Here is a 16,029-nt window from a genome sequence, read left to right as displayed (position 1 = left end):
TGTCTTTGAATTTTTTCTGGAGCTATACAATTTGTAGTATCTTAGTGTTTCTATGGTCTTTTGTAGACATGCTTCTAATATTTGTTCCTCAGATGCACATCCCAGTATATCATCCATGTAATATAATAACATAACTTTTGGAAATGCTTTTCTTATTGGAGTAAGAGCAGCAGCAACACACATTTGACACATAGTAGGGTTGTTTTTCATTTCCTGTGGCAAAACAGCCCATTCACATCTTTTATAAAGCTCAGCTAAGTTAACGCTGGGCACTGAAAAGGCAAATCTTTTCATATTCTCCTTATCTAGAGGGATTGAATAGAATCAATTCTTAATGTCTACAACCCCAAGAGGCCATTCTCTAGGCAATTGAGTAGGAGATGGAAGTCCAGGCTGAAGAATTCCCATAGTTTCCATCTGTTCATTTACCTTTCTTAAATCAGTCAACATCCTCCATTTTCCAGATGGAAAATTCCATCTTTCTTACAAAAAATACTGGGGAATTCCAAGGACTTAAAGAAGGTTGTAAGTGTCCTTAGTCAAGTTGCTCCTGTACTATAATTAAGAAGGCCTGAATTTTATCGCTACCTAAGGGCCACTGTTTTCCAGGGTGTATCAGTCTTCCATTGGATAGGAACAGGTGAAAGTGCTGGCAGGCCTTCAACAGCAGCCCTGCCTAAAAAATTGAAGTATTCATTTTTAATCCTAATTGTTGTAAAATGTCTCTTCCCCACAGATTGATGGGATTTTTCAACTATAAAATCTGAGCAACTATCACCAGATTGCTTATTAGGACTCTGTATCAGTAAACCTGATGCTACTACTTCTCCTGGGTGATGTCACACATTGTCTACCTGTATTAGTGACTGGGATATTATCTACACATTCCCCAGTTTCCCACATCAGTGCGTGGATGGACATTGTTTTGTACGTACTCTCAGGAAGTGAAATGGTCAAGCCTGTTGTGCCGAGGTAAGGGATCCATAGACTGGAGAGGAACAGATTTCACCTCTCCAGGGAGTATCTCAGTTGTCCCAGCTGCCTACAACTCTATTCTCCCCAATTGTAATCTCTTTCTCCCATCAGGTTGCTTCCTGGATGATTAATTGTGTAATTTCTTTCTCCCATCAGATGGCTTCCTAGCTGATTGATCTTGTCTGGGTACTGGATTTCTAAGCATTCTCTGGGTGTAGCATTGTCTGCCATCATGCCCCAGCTGTTTTTTTTTTTTTTCCTGGGGCCCTAGAGGTCGGCCCCTCATCCCATTTCCCTAAATCAGTCTACATTCTGAGGCCCAATGGAAGCCTCTGTTGCATTTTGGACATGGGGTTTTGGGTCTTGTTCTCCCACCCTGTTTTCTCATTCTGTCTTTATGCCAACATTGAGCTTTCAGATGCCCTACTTTACCACATTGAAAGCATTGACGAGTCTCTCTGGAAGTCCCTTGCCAAAAGGGACCCTGTCTTTCCATGTTGGGATTTTGGGAAGTCTGCATCATAGCCTGGTTATAAAAAGCATTTGTGCCCACTGTGACACAGAGTCTTATGATCTCCTCTAAAGGAGCATCCTTGCGTAGTCCTAATACAATTCTTCTGCAAACCTCATTAGTTTTTTTTTTTTTTTTTAGCAAGTTACCTTATCAAAATGTCTATTACTGCCTTTTCACTATTAGTTCATGTGATAGTTGTCTGCAAACGTCCCACAAAATCAGCAAAGGGTTCATTTGGTTCTTGCGCAATTTTTGTGAAGACCTCATCTTTGTCATTTTTATTGGGGAGAAAAGCCGATGCTTTGATAGCAGCAGCAGCAATTTGCACATATGCTGCCATGGAGTAATTAATCTCTACTGAAATTTCTGCATGACAACCTACACCTTTTAGTTGGTTATTGGTGATTGGAAGATTAACTCCACTTTGATTATTTTGTTGGGCTTGTATCCTACAGAGCTCACTATATTCAGAAAGCCATAACAAGTTTTGTTCAGGTTCAAAGTATATCCTTACTATAGATTTCCAGTCACTAGGGGTTAAGACTTCATAAGCCAAATTCTGTGATAACATCTTAACATAAGCTGGTGTAGCCCCATAAAGAGTACAAGCCTTTTTCAGGTCTTTGAGGATTTGTATATCAAAAGGAGTGTATCTTCTACTTTCTTGACCTGAAGAGTTGAACTATTGAATCACAGGATACATTCCTAGTTTCAAATCAGCTATATCCTCCCCTTCCTCTGTAGCTTTAAGTACTGCTTTTGCAATCTACTAGGGAGGGAGGTGCTGGTAGTATCACTGTCCCTCCCACTACTCTTCCTCCCTCTATCCCAGAAGGTGGAGTTGATGGGGGCATGTCAATTATCTGCTCCGTAGGCAGGATTGAACTGCCTTGTGAGAAGGAGAATCACCACACCCTTGAACCTCATTTAAGAGCCCATGCCCTCTGACGATATGGTCATTAAACTATTCTTTGTCTTCCTCTTTTTCCTCATACTTCCTCATCTGGCTATTCTGAAAACTTTTTTTTTCCTATAACTTGCAAGAGTCTTTAAGGCCAATTGTATTATGTTGTATATATAGAATGTTTCTTTGGAAATTGAATCAGAACCATTATCATTACAATATTCATATAGTTGATCTCCTACTAGTTTCCAATTATCTGCCCTTATCTCTTCTTCATTGAAGAACCAAGGGGACATATGTTCTAATGTATCCAGGAATCCATCAATCTTCTCCCAAGTCATAATTAAACTCTGTCTCTTTATCAGTCTGAGTATGCTTCCTGTAGATCTCCTTTGGGGTGGAGTTAGGGGTGGGGGTGGGACTGGGGTTGGGGGAGAATCTTTTCCTAATATCTGCCCCATTTCAGCTAGAAAAAGGTTACTAGTTTAGCCCTTAGCAAAGTAAGTTCCCTGTTTGTCTATTAAAATACTCACCAATTTCCTGGTCACTGGGGACTTCAGTGAAAGTAGGGTCCTTTGTCAACACATTGGGCATCTGAAGATCGAGTTAACACCCTGGAAACTTTAGAATCACCAGGAATCAGGATAAGCAAAAGTCCTTGGTCTTTATTCTTGGTCAAAATGAGAAGAATGGACACAGGAATCTTCACACCTTTTTCTTTGTCTCCCACCCAAAAATGACTCTGGTTTGTCTTACTCCACCCTCTAATCCCTTCTCCAGCCAGCACAGAATAGTGGGGTGGGCCATTTTCCAAGCATATATTAATAGAGTATTGTCCAATTGATAGTTAGCCTTAAGTGCTCAGTTGTCCAACCTCAGTGCATAAACTCAAGAGTTTCAGTCCTTTACGGCATTGCATTGGGATTTTAATATGATAATGATGTGTTGATCCAAAGACTCTGGAATAGGACTGAAATAACTGTGTTAAAGAAACCTTTGGAAGATTTCCTTAGTAAAGAGCATATCTTTGTCCTGGCATTTTCACCCAGTGTATATAATACAGCAGTAGTAGTTGGACTTACAAACAGCATGTTTGACCCCATTTAGGGTTGAGAAAGAAAGAGAGAGACAGAGACAGAGACAGAGAGAGAGAGGGAGAGGGAGAAGAAAGGGGAGAGCGAAAGGGGAGAGAAAAGGAGGGAGGGATAGAGGAAAAAGGGGAAAGGGAGAGGGAAGTAAAGAGAAGGAGAAAGAGAGACACAGAGACTGAAACAGATAGACAGACAGAAACAGAGAGAGATACATAGAGAAACAGACAAATACAGATTGAGAATGAGAGAAAAGGAATGTAAGAGAAACAACAGACTTCATTTACTCAGCCCCTGCAGTACTCACTTAGGTATTTGACAGGGACTACATAAACCAGCAGACTATAAATATATTTCAAGTAGTATAATAGAAAAATAATAATATTAGCATTTCTATGCCAATTTCAGGTTTGAAAATACTTTACAGATATTATCTTATTTTATCCTCACAACAACCTTACCATTATTATTCCTATTTTTACATATAAAGAAACTAAGACTGAAATAAGTTTCATAATTTGCCCAGTATCACATAGCTAGTAAATGTCTGAGGTCAGAGTTGAACTCATGTTTTCTTGTCTCCAGGTCTGGTATTCTTGTGTGCCACATAAAAGGAGAGTTATATAAGACCTAAATTTGACTCTCAGATCCATCACTGGATCAAATATTTTTGTGGTGACAATCCTACAATCTAGATTTATCTAAGTAAAGAGAGAAAAAAAATTGGTAAACCTTAAAATGTCTTACAATATATGCCTTTCTGTACACACACACAGACACACACACACATATATGTACTTATGTGCATATATATAGTATACATATATACAAATTCATTATATATTGTATAATATATATATTAAACACACATTTCCAAATGCATATTATATATATACATATATATATATATACATTTATATGTATGTGTATATGCATATATACACATGCATTTCTGTATGTATCTCTTGTGAATAAATGTATATGTGTGTATGAGCAACTTCTGCTACAATTCCATATTATTTGGTACGTTGTCTCATTTATTTTGGTTTCTTTTTCCTCATCTATAAAATTAGGGATGAGATTAAATCACCTTTAAGGCATGAATTGTACATCTGTATTATACACTGACTAAATTTCTACTCTCCTTTTCAAGAAGACCATTCACTTCAACCCAACCTAAATTTTAAGTGATTTTGTCCAGGATTATAGACCATGGATTTAAGAGCCAACTTTGGGGCTAGGCTTTTCCAGGACTTAGCTTGTTCCATGGCTTCTTTGGCCAAATTATAATTATGTGTTGAAGAGGAACATATCAGAACTGGTGGCTTCCCTGTTTATTTAAAAAGGATCATTTCAAAAAGTAGTTGAAAAGTGGAAGAGTTTGGGTTGATAAGATATAAGATGCTTAATTTATAGTAAAGAGCATTTTATTCAAGAAATATGGGGATAAATAACAAAAAAATTACTTAAGGGACTCTGCAACCATCTGGTTCAATGTTCTCATAATACAAAAAAGCAAAACTGAGGCCTAGAGAAATAAAGTAATGTTCCTAAGGTCATCCTATTATTTGTATGGCAGTAGGAATTCTGGATTTTGAGTCAGAAAAGTTTGAGTATAAGTCATGGAAATACTACTTGTTGACTCATTCATGATTTTGGATATTATCTGGGTCTTTGTCTTTTCATCTATAAAATAAAGGTCCAACTCTAAGATCTCACTTTTTGCCAGAAAAACTCAATTTAGAACTTTTATTTCCAGGCTTCCAGTCACTATTTTTTCACTCCTATGGGAGTCCCATGGATACTGACAATTCCATGTTATTGACATCCATCTATCTGCCCATTAGCAAAATAACAAGAGATAACAGAAGCCAGATTTGGATATTCCCAAACTAATCTAAAGTCGAACAAGGGGGAAAGTTTTTACACATTTTCATTTATGGTTAAACTAAATTATTTAGTTCCTATAATAGGTCTTCACTGAGAAAAAAAAAAGTAATGTAACTCTTCTAGTTTTATTTATATAATAAATCCTTAAGCCTTAGCTCATGAAACAAAGGGTGCTTCTTTGGGTTAATTCCCAATCAGTTTTAGATCAATATTCTCTAGTCACTAAGAAATATAAAAAGACAGCACAAAACCAAATATATACCTATATGTATATATGCATCTATGCATACATATATACATATCCCTACCACATTGTGACTTTTCCCTTCATAGTTCCAAAATATCATAATTTTGATATATTGAAGATTGGCATAAGAAATTAAATGGAAACTTGGGAGGAGTTTCGCAGAAGCCACAGATGACATACGAAGGTCAGCAGATGACACAGAAAAAGTTTAGAAACTCATAAATGCATAAAATATATGTATAATATTATATAGCATTAACATATTTATATCTTTCAGTACTTTAATGTTTCAGACTTCTTCTCTGGTATGAAAATAGGGAAAAAATTTCTATGCAGATTTTCCAGATCATGGGAACACTGTGTCCCTACCTCTTGGGAAGTGGAAGGAAAAACTTAGCATGTGTATGTGTGTGTGTGTGTGTGTGTGTGTATGCATACATGCATGTATGTACATGTGTATGCATATACTCCTGTACATAGTATTTTTTCATATTGGCTACCAAGATGTATTTATGTCTTTATTTAAATTTTTGAAAAGCAACAACCAAAAAACAACAACAAGAAGTTCATAATTTCTTAATCTTTGTGATCCATATATTTGTTATATTCAAAATCTGAGTGGTATCCACAAACTTTGGAGGAATAAGGATTGTTTCATTCAATTTAATCCAATTCAATAAGCATTTATTAAACATCTAGTATTTACAAGGTGCAATGCGAAGTGCTGAAGATACAATGAGAAAAGCTAAAACAGTAGAAAACCTCAAGAAAGACCTTATTTGAGTGATCGATTTGCTGGTTTTCTATAAATATGCACTTTTTCCTTCCCAAATACCCATCCCAATCTTTATAGGTTCACTAACTTCTTTTAAATATTTAGAGGAATGGAAGTTAGTGATTTGAGATTTTTTAAAATCCATATAGTAAACATTACTAAGATATAGCAATATCATTCTTGAATGTAATTCTTCTTTCAGGCACAAAATTAACTGCCCTTGACTTGAGTCTGAATTATCTATGAACAGGGAGAGAGTAATCAAATTGTTTATTTTAAACTCCTTATCATTTTCATTTTAAGTTTTCAGTCCTGCCAAATGAATTTGGAAATGAATGCATTTATTACTTCAGTTAGCAATTATTTGAAATTATAAAAGTAGATATTGAAAAAAAAAGAGCCTTTTGGGGTGATTTTGATACAGTGTATTAATTTTAATTATACCATTCATGCTCATAATATGGTTATATCATTTGCCTCTGAATTTTCTTACACAGGAAATCTATTTGTCCAAGTATTTCTATAGAGCCTATAACTAGAGTACTTAGGAGCTTTGAAAAGGATACTAGATTAGCACAATAATAGCTCTCCCTTCCCTATATGAACATTTGAATAAAGATAAAGTGAGAATGCATTAGGATTGGAATTGTGCTGTGCTTTTATTTTGTCTAGGCTTTAGATAAAGACAGTCTGCTTAGCTTCTCAAAAAAAAAAAAAAAAAAAAAAAAAAAAAACCTCTTGCAATGTTTGAATGCATCAATTCTGTTGAAAATATAATCTACATTTTTTTTTCTTATTACTGATTGATTTAGTATTGTAACATTCTACATTGCCCAGTTTTATAATTTAATCAATTTAACTTAATTAATTCTTATGGTACTTCTGGGTGCTTTTTCCTCCTTTTCCAGAGTTGTGTTGTTGTTGTTGTTCTTCTTCTTCTTCTTCATTGGTTGGTTGGTTTCCTAGTTTTTGAGTTCTTTCAGATCTCCACAAAAAATATCAAAAAAAAAAAAAAAAAGAAAGAAAAAAAAGAAAATCTCTATCAATCAAGAATGCTTTTGGCAGTTTAAAACCATAAACTTGATTTGGTTCCTTTACTTCTGATTCCTTGTCATATTTCAGTGTCTAGTGGTATATTTGAATCTTGAATCTTAAATATCCTGCTCAGCTTCCTGTTCCATCAAGGATTCATTTTTCCAAGTGTTTTTTATGAGCATTGTTAGATGGTATCTTTGGCATGAGCTTTGACAGATGAAGATAAATTATGAGGAGAAGGCTTTGGAACTCCCCTCACAAATCACCATGAATGAGGGGACATCTGCTTTATCCCTTTCTCAAAGTGGACTTTTAAGAATTATCTCTAATTTGGATTATTTCATTAAGGTTCTGTTATTTGATCTTATGTTCTTGGATCTGTATTTCATATTAATAATTTAACTCCAACAGTTGAGATAATGAATTAGCCTCCTCTCTTAGCAAAAGTGGGGTACTATTGGATAAGAATCATGTACATACTGTCAAAGACATTTGATGATTTCACAGGCCTTGCTAACCCGCTTTCCCTGCCTCTTTCTCTTAAAATCTTTACTATAAGACATGAAATGAATAGCTTAGAAATAAAACTGATACAAAAATTATCTCTAAAAATAAGATTAATAAAGCAAAGTTCCCTGTGACCTTTTTATGATGGTCTGCTATAGACAGATATAATAATGTAGTGGAAAAGTCATCATTTTAATTCTATTTTAAGAGCTATCTTAGTCTCTGTGCCTCAGTTTCACCATCTGTAAAATATTAATAACCATTATGTTTGTCCTACTTACTTCATGGAACTCTTGTAAAGCTCATAAGAACTAATCTGTGTAACATGCTTTTTAAATGGTAAATCACTATGTAAAGGTGAATTATTATTATCATTACCTACATGACAGCAAACATTTAGGGAAGGAATTAGCTGGTGCATACCAGAATAAGCTTTGCTTTCTTAATGAGGAAAGAAGCCTCCCTTGTCTCACAAAGATGTTTTAAGAATTCATGAATGCTTTGAATGTTAATAAGAAAAAGTTGCCTTGGACTATTGTTTTCTGTGATATCTGTTTCTAGAATTATTCATCTTATTTATAATATACCAAACTATCCACATTAACCATAATCCATATAAAAAGATGAATATAAGAATATAAGTTAGCATAGAAACAATTTATATCATCAGTGGATAAAAATTAAATTCTATGTTCACTAGGGCAAGAATTACTCCACTTTCTGCTCATCTCTCCTTTTCTTGTTCTCCTTCTCTCTTCTCTGTAGATTATTGTTGTAATATTTTGTAAGATATACATTTTAGAATGTGAGATTTTTCAAGTAGTATTTTTGTAGCCCTATCTTACTGAAGAATACTGTGCTTGGCAAAAGATCAAATCTGAATTCTCAACTTTTCCTAGCTAGCTATGTGATCTTGGCCAAATCTCTTAATTTTCCATATATTCAATTCCTTCCTCTATAAAATGTGAATAATATTATTTCAAAACAAGATTAAAAGTGAGACAATCATTTTGCTTAAATTGACATATGAATATAAATTTTCATCATTATCATCATTTTCCTATGAAAAAGTTATACATCCTTTGTCATGGACAACTAGGATCCAGAGAGTTCAGATAAGGATTTAATTTAATAAAACTATACTTGTGACTTTGAGGTTAGCACAGCCGTAAATGCAGTGATGTTCTAAGAGCTCTCCTTTTCTTCAGTGTGTAAAGCATCCCTCATATAGTCCTTGCATCAAAGATTCACAGGTTGATTTTCTGTTTATATACTTGAAATTAATTTCTTTCTATTAACCTGCCTCTATCCAATAGTATTCTGGCTACAAAAACGATGATGGTAAAGGTGGTGGTGATGATGATGATGATGGTGATGATTGTATATGTCTTCTCTTAGAAAGCCAACTCCCCCTGATTATTCTTCATATAAATGTATAGTAAAATGTGGTTTCACTATGATCTAGATTAAATAAACTATTAATACAAATAGCACAGATGTTCAGCCTCAGAACCTAGGTTGAAATCCTAACCCTTCTTGTTACTATATTTTTGTGTTTGGGGTAGTTTATTCTCCTATCAGTAGGCTTCAATTTATTCTTCTTAAAATAAGATCAGTGAGTGAAAAAAGTCTCTAACCAATTCCTTTTAACTCTAAATTTGATAATCATCAACTATCCTTATTTCTTTCTAAAGTGTCTATTTAAATCTAGACTGATAATTATAGATTCATAAACCAATGAATAATATAAAGATTTTAATGTTTATATTACTTGAATAAATGACTTACTTCAAAAAAGCATATTCCTTTGTTTCCATATGCATTTTGTCAATTGTGAATACTTAACTAATTTTATTTCCTTTTTGACAAGATTACCATATTTATAGATTATAGGATCATAAAAACATTCCTTTAGAGTTGGAATGAAAGTTTGCAGGTCAGTTGGCCTAATCCCTTCTCTTTACAAGATAAAGAAACTGAGAGTCCCTTTGAGTCCCTTTAAGTCCCATTAAATGGCTTGCCCAAACTCACAAAGTAATAAAATGTAGAGTTAAGATTTGAATACAAATCTCAAACTTCAAATTTGGGATTTTTCCTCACTAGACTCTGGAAAAAAGTAACTCTTAATTCAACCATTTCTTACTGGGTTTCAGCAAAACATTAGATTACAGCTCTTGTATTATTTCTATTGACTAGATATAGAATTGTAGGTCAGATGATAGAAAAATAACACACTTTTAGAATATGTCAAGGTGACCATGTTTGTAACATTACTATAAGACACCAAATTATGAAGGATATTTGACATGTCATATTACAGATGCAGATTTCAAAAAGATGCCTAAAGACTAAAATGAAATAAAATTTAGTTGGAAAAGGCTAAATGAAAAATCTTAGGGAGACAACCATATTTAAGTTTTGAAATTCTGTCATGGAGAAGAGGGATTTTTTGCTTGCACAAAATGAATATGGGATGGCTAGGTACTCTTTATTCACAAAAATCAGGATTAGGAAAATCAGGAGTTAAAGAGAAAAATGAAATTTCAATTTTGGGCAAAACTTCTTAGAAATTACTGTAACCTGAAAATGAAATGAATTTCATTAATGGAATGCTATAAATCTACAAATTTCTAAAAATATGATTTGCAAAAATTTAAGGAGCTATATAAATGTCAACTAATATTATTCACTTGAATTCTCTTAAAGAAACACATTTATACAACAACCAAAAGGTTGATACACAACTTTGAAAATAGAGTCAGCTAAAAGCAGGCCTCTAGCAGCTTACATGGATCCTCTATTGAGAAATTATGGAAAAACATTAAATAATAATCTTAATTTTTACCCACCCCACCCACTACCATATTATCTCCATTCACCCCTTCCCCTTCACTTAGTAGTGTTTATTTTTTTTTTAATGCATTCCACCCACTACCTTATCTTCTATCACCACTTCCCTCTTTCTCTTACCTTTTTCCCTAGTGTTTTGGTCTTCCCTTCTATTCTGTCCCTTTTTTTCTTTTCTTTTCTTGTTTCTCCTCCTATTTCTTTATATTATTAGAGAAATCACCAAATGTTAGTGTGAACTCATTGAACTCCAATGAGTAAAGGTGTGAACACAAGCCTTGTATTAATTAGTTCTATTTAGTACCTTGTTTCAGGTTCTGCCCAAAATCTTCTTGTAAGATTAGATCAATTCTAATTAGTTAGCAGTTAGTAAGGATTCCAACATCAACTGAATGATTAAGTTATTCCTTCTTAAAGCCAAAACTGATGAGATCAAGCTCCAGACAATGCTCATCTCCCTTTCTTCTTTCCCTTGATTGTTAAAGATCTTTTGCCCCTTTTCAGGTGAACTAATTTTATCATTATACTTCCCTTTCTTCTTTTTCCAGTACAGACCTTTTCTCACCTCTTAATATCTTTTTCTTTGATGTCATCACATCAGAGTTCACTCAGGACTACACTCTTAGTACATATGATGTCTATTTCCTTTTGTCCCAGTGATAGATATAGTTCTCAGGAATTACAGGTATCATTTTCCCATCTAGGTTATATAAACAGTTTAATCTTTAAATAATATTTATTTTCTCCTGTTAATCTATCTATGGTTCTCTTGAGTCCTGTGTTAGTAGATTAACTTTTCTGTTTAATTCTGGTTCCTTCCTTCCCTCCTTTTTTCTTCCCTCCTTCCCTTTGTGTGGGTCAGAAACTATTTAATTAAAAAAAAAAAAAAAAAAAAAAAAAAAGACTGGAGAGATCTCTAGAAGCAAAGCAAAGTTTATTATACATTCTCGGGAGGGCTTCCCACCCATCGAGCAGACAATCGAAGGGAGGAAGCATAGTAGGGGGCAGGGTCAACGCTTTTAATCCCTAACACAAATTCCCTCTCCCACCACTGACCCTCATCCTTATTGGCTGAGGAGCTTACATTCTAAATGCGGGAACTATCCAAGAAATTGAATTTGACCAATAAGTACATAGTTGCCCATATTTGAATAGGGAAGATAACAAGAAGGGGACTTAAGTATGCCCTTAGGAGAATAGCAGGGAGGAGACACTTTAAGGATGCCCTTAACTTAATGCTTAAAATCCTTCAGGCCTACTCAAACTTTGAAATAGATGAAGCCTTACTCAATTTTCACAACTGTCTTGAAAGATCTCACCTTATCTCATTCACCTTCCTCCCTCCCTTCCTTCCTTTCTTCCTTCCTTCCTTCCTCCATTTTGGACAGCAATCTGGCTAAAGAACTCTCGAACTGTGCATACTCTGTGAACTAGCAGTGACATTACTAGGTATGTATCCCAAGGAAATTGTAAAGAAGGGGAAAGGACTCATGATGCAAAAATGTTTGTAGCAACACTTTATATGATAGCAAAGAATTGGATAATGAGTAAAGTGTCCATCAATTGGGAAATGGCTGAATAAGTTGTGGGATATGAAGATGATATTATTGTTCTATTAAAAAAAAAAAAAAAAACGACAAAAAAGCTGGTTTTAGAAAGAACTGGAAAGATTTACATGAACTGATGCTGATTGAAACAAGTAAAACCAAGAATACATTGTACACATTAACAACAAGAATGTGAGATGATCAATTAGGAAAGACTTAGTTCTTCTCAGTGATTCAGTGATCCAAATCAATCCCGATAGATTTTGCACAGAAAATGCCAACGGCATCCAGAAAAAGAACCAAGGACCCTGAATGTAAATCAGCATATGTTATATTCACTTCTTTTTTCTATTTTTTTTAATCTCTCCCATAATTTTTTCCCTTTTTGTTCTGATCTTTCTCTCCCAACATGATTCATAAAGCAGTGTTTGTTTAAAATGAAAAATAAGATAGAAATCATAGAATAATTTTATTTATTTATTTTTGCTGAGGCAATTGGGGTTAAGTGACTTGTCCAGGGCTACACAACCAGGAAGTGTTAAGTGTCTGAGGCCAGATTTGAATTCAGGTCCTCCTGACTTCAGGGCTGCTACTCTATCTACCGCACCACGTAATTGTCCCCTAATTTTTTTTTAATAAAAAATAAAGCAATGGAAAAAAAGAGAGATTTGTAAAGCTTTTAATAAAAAATAAAGCAATGGAAAAAAAGAGAGATTTGTAAAGCATTTTATATATATTATCTTTTTTTTTTCAGTATTACCATGTCATGGAATGGGTTCTAAAAATGTTATTATATCCCTTTTGCAGAAGTTAAATGACTTGGCCATAGTCCCATGTGGAGTGTTTCTTCTTTAAAATAATAGGTTCTCTCTGGGAGAACAGGTTTCTTGGGGAGGTTTTCTGGAGGCAGCCTTACTTGCAGTTGAAAGTAATAATCACCTCAAAACACAGCCAGGTGATAAAATGCAAACGTTTATTTTCTTCTTCCAAAATAACCCGGTTAGTTGAGTACTATCTCTCTGCTTGGTTCTAAGAGCTCTTGCAGCTTTGTCTTTTGCTTCTGCCCCTGCTTTCTTCAGCCTCCAGCTAGCACCAAGTTGAATCTGTCTTGCCTCCGAGAGAAGGTTTCTGACTCTCAATCTCCCAGTGTGCTCTGTGTCTGGCCCAGAGTGCTCCTCTCCAATCTAATTCAGCTGAACTCTCTCCGAGAGCCTCTGTCTGTTTCTTATATGTGAGAGAGTAGGATTGTGGGCTATCTCCCAACATGCTCTCTGGCCCTAAGAGCTTCAAGGGAGATGTGAATTCAGATATCTCATACTAAACCCTGAAATCTCCCAAATGAACTCCAATGAGTAAAGGTGTGAACATAAGCATTGTATCAATTAGTTCTACTTAGTACCTTGTTTCAGGTTCTGGGCCAAAACATCTCCTTGTAAGATCAGATCAAGGATACCGAACCATGCTAAATTAGATAATTATTGTCTCTATCAACTCTAATGACTTCACAGTTTGTAAAGATTCCAACTGCTGCATAACTAGTAAGTAGTAGAAATGGAATTTACATTCAAAATTCTTCTACATTTATTGGCAACACCTTTTCCATTATATTATACTTACCTTCAAAAAAGAATAGCAACAGTTAAACAATCATTGACATTGGCATAGGGTAGAAAGATTATACAGTCCTTTAATAATTGTTCTCACTAAAGTAACTGAAAGTGACTGAGTTGGAAGAACTTGGAGCATCCAACACTAGCTATGTCATATGTTCTCAATTTTCTCATCTGTGAAATAGGTATAATAATACCTATGGTATTTGCCAATCCTTCTTTGTATCAATAATAATAATATGATAATGATAATAGTTCTATCAATAATAACAATACCTACAGTACAGGATTCTTACAATGAATAATTAAAACAATGAATATGAACGTATTCTCCTAAGTATTATAAAAGTGTATACTTCCATCATTTCAAGGCTATTTTACTGACCCACACCCCACCTCCATTTTCTTTTCTCTCTTTTGCTTAACTCCATTGATAGAGTGCAAGACATTTTCCTCCATTCTTCTCTTGCTGAAAGTCATTATTTCACAAGGGAGAAAAGAGATTTGTTATTACCCTTCCTTCTCCCTCTGGTGTTTTGTGTCTTATCTTCAGGTGTTTTATTCATGGAATCTCAAAAAAGCACAGATGATTTCTGAGCAACCAGTGAATTTTAACTAATAATGCCTGTCCAAAGATAGTTGACTCCTAAATCCCCCTGTAACAGAGGTAATTAAGGGCATTTTGTCTGAAAACAACAGAATTTCATTCTCCTTATACAGGAAATGTTCACAGGGATTTCTCTCACTTTATGCCAGTGACCCTTATTGACATCAGCACTGATATGGAGAATGAAAGTTCGTCTGGTACATAGATTGTGTATCTTGATGAAATGACTAGGTCATCTGTGGCCTAGTGGCTTCCATTTTGGGGAGGCAGTATTGATTGACAGCTGATTTCTGAACAATCAAAGCAATCGAATGAGTACCAATCTCTTTTGACTACCAAGGCAACAAGAAAGCATCACCAGACCATGGAATTGTTTGCTATTTTTTCCTCCAGTCGTCTAGACAAGGACCATAAAAGCTGGATTGCTGCCCAATGTAAATATTTTATGAAGGGATTTGACATTATAAAGGAGGGAAGTAATTGTTGTTTATTGTCTAGCATTATTAAATAGGTTAGGACCTACCCAAATGTCAGTATGCAGATCTCCACCAGTTTCCTTGTGCCATCTATCAATTACGGATTAGATAACAAATTCACAGGCTTTTCATGCGCTCTCTCTCTCTCTCTCTCTCTCTCTCTGTCTGTCTGTCTCTCTATCACTGTCTCTCTCTCTCCTATTTTGCCAACATGCTGAAGTGGACTCTTGTTCTTCAGGTGAAGTGGAGATAGTAGAATGGGGGCGGGGAATCACCTCAGAAGAAAGATTTTGTCCAAATTTTACCCAAATAGCATCATATCCCTAACGCAAACACAAATTGGGGACTAAATTCTAGGTGGGCTCATCTATCACTTAGAACTTCCATGGTCAAGTTCTTATCTATTATTCCAATTGCACAAGAGGCAACTTTAGGATTAGAATGATTTCTCTAAGGAAGAATAAAATGACTTCTAAGAGTCAGTGGGGTCAAGGAAAAGAAATGCTAGATACCCATATGGGTTTGAAATACTGGCTCCACCATTTAACAATTAAGTGAACTCTAGCAACTAATTTATGTACTCTAGATTTCAGCTTTCTCGTCTAAAAATGAGTGGGTTAGACTGATCCTTAGCACCACATTCCATGATTATATGATCCCCATAGTATCTTTAAATATAAATAATGATACTATCTTTCACATAAAGATGCTGCTATATGTTTTTTGAGTTATGTTTTGTTCCAATTCCATGATGCTGAGGTTATATGAATATATTTCTTAAGCACTTACTCTCCTGGGCCAAAACCCAGAATAGGATTCTCATTTCCCTTCACAGATTATTTATCTTCACCAACCAGAGCATTCATCAGTAGAGCCCCTTTCCATCACCAAAGCCAAGCCTCCTTCATTTCCCTCCTTTTTCTATAATTCCCCTCTTCCATACACACTGCCCTATAAGATATTTATTTTTGGAAACCACAACAATCATTTTTTCCTAATTATTTGCA

The sequence above is a fragment of the Antechinus flavipes genome, chromosome 3 (assembly GCF_016432865.1).
Source record: "Antechinus flavipes isolate AdamAnt ecotype Samford, QLD, Australia chromosome 3, AdamAnt_v2, whole genome shotgun sequence".
Classification (NCBI taxonomy): domain Eukaryota; kingdom Metazoa; phylum Chordata; class Mammalia; order Dasyuromorphia; family Dasyuridae; genus Antechinus; species Antechinus flavipes.
This window is presented reverse-complemented; position numbering follows the sequence as displayed.